Genomic DNA, 16,513 nt, shown 5'->3' with positions numbered 1-16,513 from the left:
ATGTGACAGTGACCAGTAACACCAGACAGGGCAGGAGTATTGAGTAATTTCTTCTTAAATAAGCATTAAAATCACATTACCTGTAACATAAAAAAATCACAAACATTATAATAAACTACATTTCCTTTCAAAGTTCCCAGTTGAAAATACTTTTAATGCATATTACATCATTTATGCCTGGTGGCAACATTATAAGTTAAATTAAGTGCCAGTAAAAAGCTGCTCTGGTAGTGTACAGGCTTAAAATCATGACAAAAGCCCAGCTGACAAATTGAAGAAATGGAACAAACAAATACCAAGAATACCTACAAAATGGAAGAGTCCAGCTGCATCCAGGAAAGGAAAGTAGTTTGATTCAGTTAACGGACTGCAAAAACATTGCTTAATATTTCCACACAAATGTTATATCTGAACAAATCCACAGCAAGCTTGGCAAGCACTAGAAATTATTCATTCATAAGGAAATGATAAGCACTTTTGTTTCATACAAAAAGAAACATCATCACACAAAATATTAAGCTATGGTTTTGCAGTTTGTTTTTTAACAAGAGTGACTGAATCAAACTACATCCCTTCCTGGAGGCAGCTGTAGTCTTCCATGTTGTGAGCCAGTATTCTTGGTTTTTGTACAGCCCAGCTGACTGAGGTTTGATTAGCAGCTTGGACAAGTGACATAGCAGCAGGGAGGGATGAGTTTGCCCATCCTGGGGGGGGGGGTTCTTTGTTGATGCCCCCTAAGGGGAAAGATGGTCTGAAAAATTAGAGTTGTTCTCAGAATTAATTAATGAGTGTAAGGAGTGGGGAAAAGGAAAGTGGATAGGCCATACAAATTAAAAAAAAAACACTGGACAGAAGCACAGATGGCTGAGCCCTCCAGAATGCCCCTGAGATTGACAACCATCCCCAAAAACAACATAATAACTCTAGCAGAGTAGGTTGATGGCTAGTAGACCTGGTGTGGATGTAGGGTACTGAGGGCTGGGCCAGTAAAAAGGAGTTCTGAGGGTTGAAAACATAATTATATATATACATAACTGCTATTGTGGTACACTTCACATGTTCCTAGTAAGTCCTCAAAAAATACTAATTTTAATATCTTATTTTGGGAAAAACACATTTCTACATCATTTTATTCTGTGTGTCTATTATCATTAAAAGGAATGAAAGAGCTAAATTATTATAACACACAAAACATAAATGTTCCGAGAAGACAGAGTATTTCAGTGGAAGCAACAGATTTAGTGTGCAAGGAGGGTGGTGCACGGTATACAATGCATGCAACAGGAAGTGAACCTCAGCCTGGGCCTAGGTGGTACCATAAATGCTGGAGACATAATGTCAGTCACAGAAACAGCACTGTGGAGTATTCAGATGCAGAAGGTGCGTGTATGGACCAGTTTGTTGTATGTTGTAACACCCACGACTAAGGAGCATATATAGAGCTGCAGTCCCTTCCAGAAAGGAACTTAGCACTTGTATACAGATGGCTACGTCTGTTACAGGGAAAAACTTATCTAACAGTAAAGAATTTTGGCATCACCTAAGAAAAAACATGACTATTGCAAAGGTATAGAAATTTGTTCTTAACTTCAGAAGCTGAGTAACAGGTGAGATCCACAAGACAGCATAATTCTTCATAACGCTACAAATGGAATGTGCTTATGTAATGGACTGTCTATGTCACAGGAGAATGCAGAAATCTGACATCCCTTGTAAAGTCATCCAAGAAACCCTACAGGATGTGTATGACAAGAGTGTGCAGGAACTGCCTATGAGAAAGTCACTTCTTCAAGTGGTAATGCAGGCTAGAAAGAAGGGGTCACAGTATCCCTTACACAGTATAGTAAGAGTGTAATGAGAATGAAGGAATTTAATCCACCAATGCTCTTAAATTGTGAAGGAATGCTCTTTCAGTTTATTATGGTGAGCAATGCCACTGATAACTTGCAATATTTCTCACATCATAGAGCTTGCAGGATATGGCACACTCAAACCTACTGGTGATGGTGTTCATATTCCCCATACTCACACATGTATGCCAGCAAGTCTACTCCACACAGGGCTATGTTTGGTTTTAGGACAATGGAAAGTTGCTACCACTATGTGTGATGCTGATCTCTGGGATGCCCCTAGCAGCTTAGGATGCACATTTTGACATGGTGCTGGACTCAGCCATGGTGAAGAAGCTTATTGTATAACCACCATACATCATGACAGACAGTGAAAGGGCTGGGCTGAATAGCATCAAAGACAACTCCTCTGACACAAGGTGCCATTGACACTGGCATACTTGAAGGAATCTTAACTGCAGTCACAGACCTATCAGTTAGTTCTACTCATCCTCCATTATTCTGATCAGCATTACATGTCTGGAAGACCTGAATGGTAGGATATGCGGGACCAGCAGAAATGCAAAGTGCCATATAATTTTATACCTACATATTGGTTGGTCCTGAACTTCAACAAATGCAAAGCAGAGTGGCCACCTGGCACAGTAGACAGCAGTCCCTGATGGGATGTGTCACTATGTTGCCCACAACAGTACTGACTACTCTACAGATGTAGAAGGATAGAATGAACCACTTGTAAAATGCATGCCTGAGAAGAGCCATGATCACCTATCCTGAAGAAACTGATAACCAGGGATTAGAGGGTGAATGCTATTCTTTCTAGCCTTGTGCATATATACTCACTGAGTACATCAATGTGATCACAAGGCAGCTGTCTCCGTAGATCTGTGTACAACAGTAGGCTGTTAACTCCACTGCCCAATGCAATAGAATAACTATATTGTACTAGTTACTTACCTTTAAAGATGCCCCTGCTGATACTAATGAATCAATGGAGGCCATGTGGAATGACTTGCATGTGTACCATCTGTCCTGTAGATAAAAATATGTCATAATTACTCAGCTGTGTGTGCCATGCTGCCCTGTATGACCTGATGGCTACTGTCATCTTCTAGGATCTAGTTCTATGCACTCCTCCATATCCATATGACCACCTTCACTTTTACAGTAGCCTAGCGATACCATTATAGCTAGCACATGCAGACACTTTTACACATGCTATTCAGCCTCTGATATTTGAACATACACACTCTCACACACACACACACACACACACACACACACACACACACACACACACACACACACACACACACACACACAGAGCTATTGTACGAAAGGCAGTCAACATGGACGGGAAACACCAAGATCTGTTAATGTAACTTCACTCCCATAATGCCTGTATAGCTATATTGCAAGTGGCTGCTCTGCTGCATTTGAAATGAAATCCATATCAATAGTCTGACTGACTAATCCTCTGTAAGAATCACGTTTTATTAGCTTCAGTAGAAATTACCATTCTTTTTAAATGCGACCTACAATTTGATGTTTTAGAATGAAGCAAAGACCTCAGAGGTGTGTATATATTTTTAATAGTAGCGCACATCTCTGCATTCAGATTTGCTCTTTTATCCATCTAAACACCTCACCCCAGATATGACTTCTGGCTAGAACTATAATTCAGACTCTGGGGTTGGCAAAATAACTGAAAGCATGTTTTAAGGTGAGAAAAAGATGGCTAGATCAATCTGTCTGATATGTAAATGTAAATGATCACAACTATCAATACAGAGAAATTAAATGCAAATTTGTTCGGATGTTTTAGTCCATTTTGCATTTCCAAAGAATCTAATCTTCTAAATGCTCTGTCATACTCCATTCTAGACACTCATAACCAGTGTTGTGTTTATTATTAACCAATTGATCAACCCATTTTATGCTTCTCAAATAATTTATCATGTCTGCAACTTTCTACAAGAGAGTCTTATTCTTTGTTATTTTACCTTTTGGTGCATAACAACCATTCATTTGAATTGTACTGTGTTTCTTATGCAGAAGTGTGCTCCCCTGGCCGTAAGGTCAACATATCTAAATGTTTAACCAATTCTTTCTGACCTTATATGTCATCTGCATTGTAGCACAGAAGAACAATTAAACTACCAAGTAATTTTCTTTCAAAAATAACACATAAATGCATAGCAGATCTCCTACACTTCTGGAAAACTGCCTGAACTCTTTTCTATAATGATTTGCTAGTGTAATCCCCCCTACCCTTAGAAATACATCATTTGTCCTTGAAATGCACCTATTTTAATAATAGGTCAGGTTTGTTTATATTGTTATCTAAACTGTTGTTTCTTATTTTGGAAACAGAGGCAAGAGACTAGGTATAAGTGAAGCTAAAGAGGAGGAGGAAGATGCCAAAAGGGGAAGATATGTTGCTATATAATTTCAAGTGTTGTAAAGAATGGCTTGAGATGAACAGTGCCAGCAGCCAACCAGGGCTGGTACTGCCAGACAGGAGAGACATCAAAGGCTGAATCACATATATCTGAGACAGGCGATTGAGGACACATCAGTAGCAACAACAGTAGAAATGCGTCACTGTAAACATTTTATATGGGTCCAAAGAAAAGTAGATACCACTTTACCAAGTGTTGGAGTTTAGTTAGAATGATTGACAATTCTGCATGGATAAAAGGCATGCAAGAGCGGTAGTTTGGATTAAATAAAAATGAATACTCAAACAACTATTTAATGGTGTCATTGTTACACAGAAAAGCTGACTGGTTGTTGGTAAAGTGTTTATGGCCCTACTAATCCATCAGTTCTTTAGTACTACGCATACTGTAGATCCTAGTCAATCAAAGCCTTGTTCTTTGCTTGTTCCATAAGAATTATGCCTATCCCGTTCCTTCATGAGTTGTTTACAATTTATGATCATAGTACCTCCATGGAAAGGTTGTGATACATATTTAGAGAAACAAATGCTCTTCTTTAGTTTTTTCCCAATATTTTATTGGAACTTTTTTATAACAAAGTTCAATACATAATAGTTCCAAATAAGAATAAAAAAAAAATTAAGAAAACAAATAACATCTAACTATGTACAACATCTACAGTCATGAGAAACATTAATATAGAATAAAAAAATAAATATAAGCCTCTCACAAGGATAGTTGTGTGAATATGTTAGAAAAACAGATATAAAAGGCATGCATGTGTGGTAATGAAAAGGAAGGTAAGCAAAGAAATAACTTGCAAATCATGTACAGCGCTGTATTCCAACTGTCTAGTGGCATGTGCAGTTTGGAATGCAAAGCAGGAAATGCTTTAACGTTTTGTGTCATTAAGTTGGTAAGTTCAGTCCAGCAGACAGAGTGCAGTGTACCAGATTTTGGTTATATGGGATTTTATCATGAGAAACAGAATAACAAGTATACATATAATTGAGCCAGTGGAGATATTCTATATATACCGTAGTGGCAAAAAATAAGGTCATTTTTGCATTACATGTATATATATTCTTCACTTTTTTGATTGTTCAGAGTATCTTTGTTTCCACTTTACACAGTTTTGCTTGTCTGCAGTGATTTTTACTGAACATTGTATGAGAATTGATAAATGTATGTATATGATCTATATTGGTTAGAATGGGTAATAAATGTGATTTAAGTGACTTTATAAAGGGACAAGTTATAGCACTGCACTCCAAAGGCTACTGTCAACGTGACATTGCTAAACATTTGGCTATTTTGTGATATAGAGTAAAAAATACCATTTGTTTGGGTGGTGTAACATGTGCTAACTGTGGCCTTGATCACAAAACATCACTCAGAGATGTCAGATGTCTGAAGAGCATTGTTACATCAAGTCGTCATACTTAGTCTGTTCAAATAGCTCATCCGGCTAAAGAACGGGGAATTAATATTAGTTCCAGAACAGTTAGATGACATCTAGCAGATGATTTTAATCTGCTGGCAAGAAGACTGACTAAGAAACTGCTGATGACAAAGAAGCAGCTTAAAGGCTGGATGAAGTTTTGTCATGCCTTGAAAAATTAGTCTGCGTAGTGATGGGAACAAGTGCTGTTTATTGATGAAGGTGCATCTCAGCAACTGCGAGGGTCAGGCTACAATTATGTGAAACATCCTGTTGGCAAATGCCTGATTCCAAAGTATACAATTAAGACAGTCAAACATCCTCCATACATTATGGTACGGGGAGTCATCTCGGCGAAAGAGCATTGCAGCATTCACATGTTCGACAAAGGTGAATAAATGAAGGCTGCAAAGTTTATTTCTGTGGTGAACTCAAAAGTAAAACTCCATATGAACATTTCTGGAACAACAATATTTCAACAGGATTCAGCTCCATGCCATACTGCCAAGACAGTCAAGGAATGGTTTGTCAACAACATCATTTAGCTCCTTCCAAACTGGCCATCAAGTTTGCTAGATCTTAATGTCACAGAAATGTGCTGGAATATCACGAAGAAGAAAGTGGCAGCATATCGGCCAACCTCAGAAAGGAATTTAAAAGATGGCTTCAAACACATTTTGGTGACTGAGACCACGTGTGAATACTGTAAATCACTGGTTCACAGCATGCCATCTCATATCAAGACTGTGTTGAAGAATAAGGGAAATCTTACCAAATATTGACTGCTAGATGTATAGAATTTTGTTTTTCACTGTTTTTCAATAAACATTTGCTTGTCAGGCTGAATACAACTACAGTAATTGTTGTTGCAATGCAAAAAGAAAAGAAACAGGAAGTATTGGTAAAAAAATTGAAGTGGCCTTGTTTTTTTGGCCACCACTGTATTTTAGAACTGTCCATCTACCAAAAAATATGGGGCATACTACAAAAGAAAATCAAAGCTGAATTTCCTGCCCTTGATCCATTAACATGGCAATTTGCTCTTCTTTTGTTTTGTTGATTCTCTTGTGGTAGTGGTTGTGCCTTTTGTGTTCTGTCTCTCATGCATATATGCACATGCACATTTGTTTCCTAAAGGGTATATATGCCACGTTCTGTCAGTGTCCCTATTACTCTGTTTCCATGGCTTCCATTGCAGAACTTGTAGCATTTCTGCTGATATCCTTGTGGCTGTTATCTCACTGTTTGTATCTGTTAAAGCTTCATGCAGCATTTCAGATGGAAGATTATAAAACAATGCAGACACAAGGAAACTATTTTCCTGTTTTCTTTTGATTATGTTTCTTCTTTGCAACCAAGTAATCTAAACCAAAACAAATGGAAGCAAGTGCTGTATAGTGAGACCAAAAACAGGAAAAATTCAGCACGAGTAGCCCAACGAAGTGCAGCACACAGGTTTATTCAGAGTCAGCACACCATGAGATTGAAAACCTTATCATTACATTTAGGTGAGATTCTGACTTAGTGGCACAGATGGTAGCTTCACACCATTGGCTCCTCAGCCAAGCACATACACCAAATGTCTGAACCACCAGTTCCTCTCGTACTGAGCAGGATTACTATCGCAACAACACATCATCAGTAGGGTAAAACTAACCTGTGTCACTACAGTCTAAACCCAGCTCACGTTCCCTGTTAGTGGGTGAACGATCCAACACTTGGTGAATTCTGCTTCACAATGATAGGAAGAGCCGACATTGAAGAATCAAAAAGCGACATATGAACGCTTGGCCACCACAAGCCAGTAACCAAGTAATCTCCCAGGATTCCTTGTGATATTCTTACATTGCTTGATTTTGTTTAGATAATCAGATATGATCACTGTTGGGTCCCTTTCTAGATTTTGCTGTTACAACTCTTCCTTTATCATTAACATACCATAACAATGTGATGTAAGCAACAGTGTAGGTATATACAGTACTTCAGTAATGACCTCTCATCACATTCAGTAACAAGCCATGATACAATTAGTTTTCCACATCTAACATCTGGCAGTCGGCTTAGAACATTAAGGGACTATTAGTGAGCTGTTTCTTGTGATCCAGTGGTACAAGGTTTGATTCCCTCACCCTCCATGCCTATTTGTGTGACTCTGAACAAGTCACTTAACCAGACACTGCTCCCATGCTGAGTCTGGAAAAGGTCTATGTAGATCAGTGCTCTACCCCAGAAATCAATAAAATAAATAAACATCTGCCTTTGCAGATCCTGACTTTTGCAGAAAAAATGCTGCAGAAAATAAAAGAGGAAAGATATGTGAATGGTTTTACTTTTAAACATTTCCTTCCATTCTGACAACATTTCTAATTGTAACAGTTAAACACCAGTTCTCTTTTTTTTGGGTTCACTATAATGCTTGTTGTGTATAATGTTGTTGTGTTTTAAATCATTGCTCTCCATACATTGTGGTAGCATTATATAATATAATATGTTTTGGTAAATTGCCTTGTACAGTTTTCTGCTTTTCTCAACAGCTTATGCCTATAGACTTAAGTACAGGCCATTCTATGTGAATATATTGTATTTTATTTGAATTAAGTGAATGTATCCCAGAGAATATGACAATAAAAAAATTATTACAGTGGACCTCACAGATGTAAGTCAGGTTTTAGAATGATAAAGTTAGTGCTGGATCACACATGTATTTGAAGGCTATGGGCTATAGCCTTCCATGACTGTCTCAAACGTGTGTTACAGGGAGATGCTGGTGCTAATCTCGTTATTGTTTCTTTAGTATTGATTGTATTTGATCTAATTACTATTGTTTCTTGTTTGATTATCTTTAATACGGTTAAGCAAAATCATAATATTTAATATCTGGAACACAAAATAAACTTAATCTGACAGAACTCTAATATAATATTTTGTTTATTTCTGAATGAGTCATGTTTTACTGCATTGGTGGAGATTATGATGCAACATAACATGGATAATGTAGTATGAACTACTAGTTCTGGGTAACTTTATTTTGTTAAACTTGTGCTCTTTTTGCATTTACTATAGGGTTTGTTGTAAGGACCACTTCTGGCATCCTATACAACAACAGGTGCAGTGTTTTTCTTTTATTGTTTAAAGTATTACTGGGTATATGTTATGCAGCACTTGGAGCTTGTTGATGTAGATTTTGGTACAGTGAATATAAGGAACTTTACCCTTTTCCCCAGTGTAGTGTGATCTCGGAGTTAGTATATATAATTTGAGTGGAAGTGGGGGGGGCATGAAGGCTTGCCCCCCTGCAAAAATGTAAATGAACGTTAAATTTGTTTATTTTTGGCTTTTGTTGAAGTGTGCTTCAGTAGAGTTTCATTAGGTTGTACTGCACTTTCAGTTTTGTGGTCTCCATGATTTGCGTTTTGGCAATGTGAGATTTTGATAAAGCAAAGTATATATATATATATATATATATATATATATATATATATATATGTGGGTTCCATTTATAATTTCGAAATACTGAAATCTTGAGTTTCAGTATTTCGAAATTATAATACTGAAGCCTTGTAATTCCGAAACACCAGAAGCGCGAAATTCGAAATACCGAAGTTCGCAGCTTCTGGTGTTGCGGTGTGTGAATGCATAGGTGTAAGTGTAGATAAATATGTATGAGTGTGTTGGTTAGGGGCTTTAATGTATGTTAGTGTGTGCTTTGGCTGTGGTGTGTGTGCAAGCGGCTGTGAAATGTGTGTATGAGTTACCTTTGTGTGTGTGATTGTGCAATCTCAGAGTTAGTATATATAAGTAGGGGAGGTGTGGGGCCTGCCCCCCTGCTTGTCTGTAGTGTAGGATTGTTTGTTTGATTGTAGGGGGGAGATTGTGTGTATGTGTGTGGTGTATGTGCACTGTAGGTTCACGATTTTAAATTTCACGGTTTTAGGGTTTCGGTATTTAAAGGGTTCGGTTATAGAATTTTGAAATACTGAAATTCGGGTTTTCAGTATTTCGGGATTCTATAGTGAACCTATATATATATATATATATATATATATATATACACACACACACACACACACACACACACACACACACACACACACACACACACACACACACACACACACACACACAGACACACACACGGGAGTCCTTCATTTGTTCCAACTTTCAAATGTTTGAAACTCATATGGCCGACACCATATGGGCAAACGTTTGAAAGGCTGACAAATGATAGCAGAGATCCCGCTACAGTGTGGGACTTAGAGGTTCCCCTTTCCTGCACTATAGTGCGATCCCGGAGTGAAAATATTTAAGTAGCAGGGGGTGTGGGGGGTGCAGTGGGGCTTGCCCTCCTGCATAACACAATTTTACTGTGTTTACAGGTAGGTAAATGGTGCTATTTCAGGATGTCTGTCTTTCAGAATGTTGATCATATGGTGTCGGCCATATGAAAATCGGCATTCTGAATGGTCGACATTCTGAAGTAGTCCCATATACACATACACATTTATTGTTGCAATCGAGAAAAATGAGCACTAACATGAGTGAACACTTTTTACTACTGTTTTTACTACTGTAAAAAAAAAGTAATCCCTCATGTGAGCAAGCATTGTTTTAAATTGTGTTTCTGCCAGTGGCCTTTTGGATGGGATTGTGATGCAGGTGGGTAAAAGATCACTATAAAGTGATTGCTCTTTTGCGCCCGTGTGTGTGTGTGTGTGTGTGTGTGTGTGTGTGTGTGTGTGTGTGTGTGTGTGTGTGTGATGGAAGTACAGCCTCTAGGTGCAAACTTCATTCCCTCAACCTTTATTTGCATATCAGCATGGATAAACAAACAGGGAAGTAACTTAAATCAGATTAATGTTACTGTGTATGTCTGAAAATAAGCATTTGCATCTAAGATGTCTTGACCAATTAATGCAGACTCAAATGTTAAACACATGAAAATGTAAGATACAGTGGTATGCAAAGGCTTGTATGTGTGAAATAGCTTGTCTTGTTACATAGCTGTCAAAATGGCACTCATTGCAGTGCTTTGGTGGTGCACATACACCCTTTGTGCTACTTTACTTTTCATAAAGCAAGTCAAATATGAAGAACAGAAGGCATACTTTTTTTGCTAGTGCCGATCTTCGTTTGTCTTCTGTCATGTAACTGCCTTGGTTTCATCAGTTCTTCAACTCTCCATCATCTCGTCTTCTTTCGCCCTGATTAGTGTACATTTGTTTTTGAAGATCAGAACTCATTCAAATACCCATGCACCAAAAACAAAATGTTCAAGTCCTGAAGGAATTATTCCAGCTAGACACTTATCATAATTTCTTGAAATTAAGAGCAAGCTTAGACTTGTCAATCTTTCAGTCATAAACTCTTCATTGGAGGAGGGCCCTTACATAACTATCAGTTGAGCACGTCTTGGAAGGACACTAAGTGTATTAGGTAAGGCAGTGGAGATTAATAAATCTTTATTTCCCAAGATGCTGGCTGACAGGTCTAATAATTATAATAGTAAGATGCAATGTGCTTCTAATAATTACAATGTTAATCCTGCATAGACAGACTTCGATACTGAAGCATATTTCAGACGATAAATAAACCCTCAGACTCAAAAATTATCTTTGCAAACCCAACAGATTTTTTATATGTAATAGCATGTTTTGCAACAATGGTTTTATCTAATTATCCCCTGGGGAAATCTTCTTTTGCATCTGATTGTAATTTATCTGAATTATCACCAGTTGAAAATGTTTGCTGTCAGCAGGCCAAATTGCAATATGTGACAGGATGGATTCTAGCATGCTTTAACTTTATTATTTATAATGTCAGTATAAATAGTCATGGCACATGTACTTCTCTGGAAGCAAATAAAAAATATATCTCTGTAAATAAAATGAAAACTGGAAACATCTGACACTGTTTGTCTTCATTTACTGTTCTCTGCTGTGCTGTTGCAATCTATCCTTTTACAAATCGTTTCTTTTCTTTTTGTTCCTATATTGTTTGCTGTATACAGAGTGGTCATAAAACCTTTTATTATTGTATTCATATAATCATCATTATTTGTTAGGATACCATATGCAAATATATAATATTGGAGCTCTACTATTAATTCTCATATGCTAATAGCTCGTGACCCACATGATCACTGCCACTTGATCAAAAAAGGAAGTGCTCTAACTCCCATTAACCCGATCTCCCATAACTACTTAGCCCTCCCAACACCTGATCCTATAAAACTGTATAACCCTACTGAAACTGTGACTAGCCCTAAAACACCCCTCCAGCTTCCTAAACCTTAACTTTCCTCCCTAACCATAAGACTCCCCTATTGCTCCTTAACCCTAAAACTCCCTTCCCACTCCTTAACCTTAAAAATCCCCTCCATCTCCCTAAACCTATAACGCCCTACCTGACCGGTGCTCTAATCTACTCTCCCACCCCTCCCACTACTGCTGCTCAAACTCAAATAATGCACTTGGGTAAAACTGTGGCAGCTGTTTGCCTGAATTCACATTTGAGGTTGAGTGTGAGTGGCAGCCTACCCAGGCTACAATACACTCGCGTCCCTAGCTGTAAGATAGTAGTCTCTGAATACCTGAGACTCATACAATTGTAGTAGATCCATCATATTGTATATCATTTAATTATTATGGTTTTCACTTTATTTATGCCAAATAAACAGTTAAAAGGTTCATGACAACTGATGCAGCACAATCAGAACAGTTACTCAAATAATTTTCTTTTTGAGGTTTGACTCATTGATAAGACTAACAAAACCCATGTCACTATGTTTCATTACAGGCTCAATTATGAATATTTTTTACCATCTTTCTCTCCCCTTCTTTCATTCTGACAGCTGTCCCAGTACCTCATACCCTGGTATGATCTGCCGATACTCCTATTAACTCCATTCAAAAGCCAACAATTTCACTGTAGCCAGCAAGAAACCTAAGGACATCCTATGGAGTCACACTGTCCATCATTGATCCAGGAGGATTTTTCCATTCTGGCCTGCTCCTTGTTTCTTTCACTCTCTTTTCTGTTGCCCCCATGGTATTGTCTGAGGAGCAGGCATGCGATGGACACTTGCAGACTACCACCCTACTTCTGCAGGAACTCAGTGATATTTCCACTCTTTTTTTCCTCTTTTCATAAACTTTGACAATTGCAGTATTTAAATTTTTGACATATTATATACATCCTTTATGTGCCTTTTCCTTACTAGCAGTTATATCGTTTTTAGTTTCTAAAAACATCACACTCTGTCATCTCATCATACTCATCTCACATTGACTTACTTTTATTTTATTTCTCAATTGTTTGTGTTTAGGAACCAGATAAAATACTTTTGCTCATGATTGTATCTCTTGTATTGTTTGGTTATAATTTGTAGTAAAACTACTACATCATTCTAATATTCAGGACCTAGTGTATTTTGAAATAAGGTATCTTTGATCTTTGTGTAGTTTACAATCCATCAAAATTTGATAAATAATTTCTATTACTCACTTGTCACACTGATGAGGAAGAACAATCGTTAGCCTCTATATATCTTTATCTAATTACTTTTATAAGTCCAAGATTTAGACCTTCATCCAACCACAACCAACTTTTCCCATTTTTGCACATGGGGTTGGGGTTTCACTTCAATAGTGACAATCATAAATTGGCAAGAATTCACTATTTTTAGATGACTGAACAGTGGAGCTTGGTATTTATTGATGTAATACTTGTAGTCAAAAATAAAATATTTCATTCTTATTTTTCTATCTTTCCTATCCAATTTTTTAGTAATTATTTTTAAATGTGGCACGTCTTATGCATGACAATTTATTTTGTAGATTGCCCTTTGAAAACAAAAATCCATATCTCTTTAAATTTTGTTTTTTGGGCTATTAACTGAAACTTATAATTCCCCATCCATTTTCTTTTTCAGTTTGTGTTGTTTTAAGATCTCATTATAATGTTAGCCTTGTGAATGTATGAATTTTTGTATTTGTTATGTATAATCTCGTTTCTCTTTCTTGTTGAAAATTTTAGCTTTACTTTTGACTACATTTACCATTAAAGGATACTTCTGCATACTTTACTTGATTTTTCATGCTTTTAATGCTGAAAAACTTAAAGCTATCAGTAGTAGGTCATCAGCATAACCCAATACTGAGCTTTTTCATGAGTTGTTTTTCGAATGTTTCCTTTTAATTTAGAAATCTCATTACTCACCTTGTCAACATATAGGCCAAGGTTCAATCTTCAACAGTAGCATTTTCCTTCAAGTTGGTAACATTATAAAATACTGCATTAATAGACAAAATTATGTTGATGTCATTCAACAAGCAATATCACCAAATAATCAACTTCTGCGACATTCAGAAATTGAAATATTTAAGAAGATGGTACCTCTCAGATATAAGTATGACTACATTTATGAATAATCAGTCATTCCAAAATGACACATTCATTAAATAAGTTCACCTACCACTTTTATTGATAGAATCAGTCTAATTAAAAGAATGTTGCTTCCCAAATAGCTATTCTTCATAGCTAATAAATTATATCTACATACTTAATTTCCAAAATTAAAAGAATTTATGAAAAATATCTATGGCAAGGAGGTAACTCTCCAGTTCTTTGGAAATGCTTTGTCTATTTGACCACTATGGACTTAAGTGCTCAGACACTGAGGAATATATAATACTACAACTGCTTGTATATTTCTGGACAGATGCCTTAAAACATGGTCCAGTGGAACCTGCAAAATATTTAGTATTAATTAAATTTGGCTTTCACAACCACAGACCACTCAACTAAACAATCCAAGTCTTCATGAGATATAAAGTACAGACATCTAGTAAAACAATTACATGTTGCCAATAATTGATGTATGAATGGCTTAGGTGAGGTGAATTTTAAACAAACGATGAAACATTAATATTACCAGCCCAAGACAGTGGACTATGTGCCAGATGGTTCACAAAATCCATAAATAAGTTAGGAGATACAGAGAAATATAGATTTTGCAGCACAGAACTAGAAACAGTTGCACATTTTGTTGTAGGCTGCAATGCCTTATGACTGAAGGCTTGCATACTGAAAGACACAATAATGTAGTAAGATTGTTACAGTGGATATTGTATAAACATTATAACAGAGATAGCTGCTTATCAACATATTGATAAATAATATTATCTTAATCTATTATCAAAGATTATCAAAATGTGGAGAAAGCATACAACAGAGTAATATGGGGTTTTATGAGTAGGGCAACGGAAGCATTTGCATGCCTGGATGCAATAATAAGATTAATTAAGAGGATATATGAGGGAATGGTGGCACAAATTACACAAATTAAAGGGGGAAGGTTCCCCTCTGATAAGTTGTGTCTGAAAAGAGGAAACAGGCAGGGGTGTCCTTTTTCACCATTCTAACTTATATTATATTTAGAACCATTGGAAAAGAAAAGAAGGGACTTAGAAATTCAAGGATATAATTTGTATAGTAATCAAGAAATGTCGGCTTTATTTGCAGATAATATTATTGTGTACTTGATAAAACCAGACAAGGACACCACAGTGTTGGGGAATGTTTTGAAACAGTTTTATGTCTTTTTGGGATATAAAATTAATGAAGATAAAACAAAGTCTATAGCTCTAAAATGTGTAGCCACACATGAATTGTTTTAGCAATACCCATATTTATGGTGACATGATAAAATTAAGTATTTAGCAGTATGGATTAAAAATTATTACGGTATGTCAACTAAGGATTTGTGGGAAGAGACTAAACATAAGATAATACAAAAACTGATAAACTGGAAGCTCATATTTTGAATATGAACTACAAGGTACATGTAGTGAAAATGGTTTTTAGTCCCTTTGGTTTTCTATACAGGTCAGGCATATTTTTATCAGCTAGAGGATAAGTTGTGGACAGTAATTGATAAAAATTTGAAAGATTTTATCAGGGGTCATGGGTCAAGTAGGATATGTTGTTCCTTCCAATAGAGCAAGGTGGTTTAGGATTACCTGATTTGAAGGGATATTTTAGAGCTACACAGTTAAGATTCATTTACATAACACAAGCAAAAACTATAATTTGAAGTGGAAAGGGATGATTATGAATCAGGAGGGAAATTCAAGAAAAAAGGAGAGAGTGGGATTTTGGATGCTAATCCTTAAGGAGAATAAGACCAGCCATACAAAATATTATTATTAATAGAGCCATACAGAAGAATTACAGAAGGAGTCATCACTGGGCACATTGTGTGTGCTGCAAAGAGCACTTTTGGCTGACATCAAAGTGTGAAACAATACTAATTTCATGAACTTTAATTGTACTTTGACTTAGGAATGGGGTCCATTCCCATCACAGTATTAGAAACCGAAAAGATTTGGAGAAATTAAGAGGGAAGCAATATTAAATATTAGATACAAAATATTAATATTAGAGACACAAATACATAAAAAATATCAACATTTGCAGGCAGAAATGAGAGCAATGTGGAAGAAAGACACCCAGATAGTTCCAATAGTAGAAGTAGCAATGAGTTTTATAAAAAAGAATCTATAATCATATTCAGATATATTACCAATACATAAAATCCCATACAAATTGCAGAAGGAGTCATTACTGGGCACATTGCAGGTGCTGTGAAGAACTCTTCTGGCTGACATCAAAGATTGAAACAATACTAATTTCATGAACTTGAATCTTACTTTGACTTAGGAATGGGGTCAATTCCTGTCATGGTATTAGAAACCCAAAAGACTTGGAGAAGTTAAGAAAAG

The sequence above is a fragment of the Protopterus annectens genome, chromosome 2.part0 (genome assembly GCF_019279795.1).
Source record: "Protopterus annectens isolate FY-2018-M chromosome 2.part0, PAN1.0, whole genome shotgun sequence".
Classification (NCBI taxonomy): domain Eukaryota; kingdom Metazoa; phylum Chordata; order Ceratodontiformes; family Protopteridae; genus Protopterus; species Protopterus annectens.
This window is presented reverse-complemented; position numbering follows the sequence as displayed.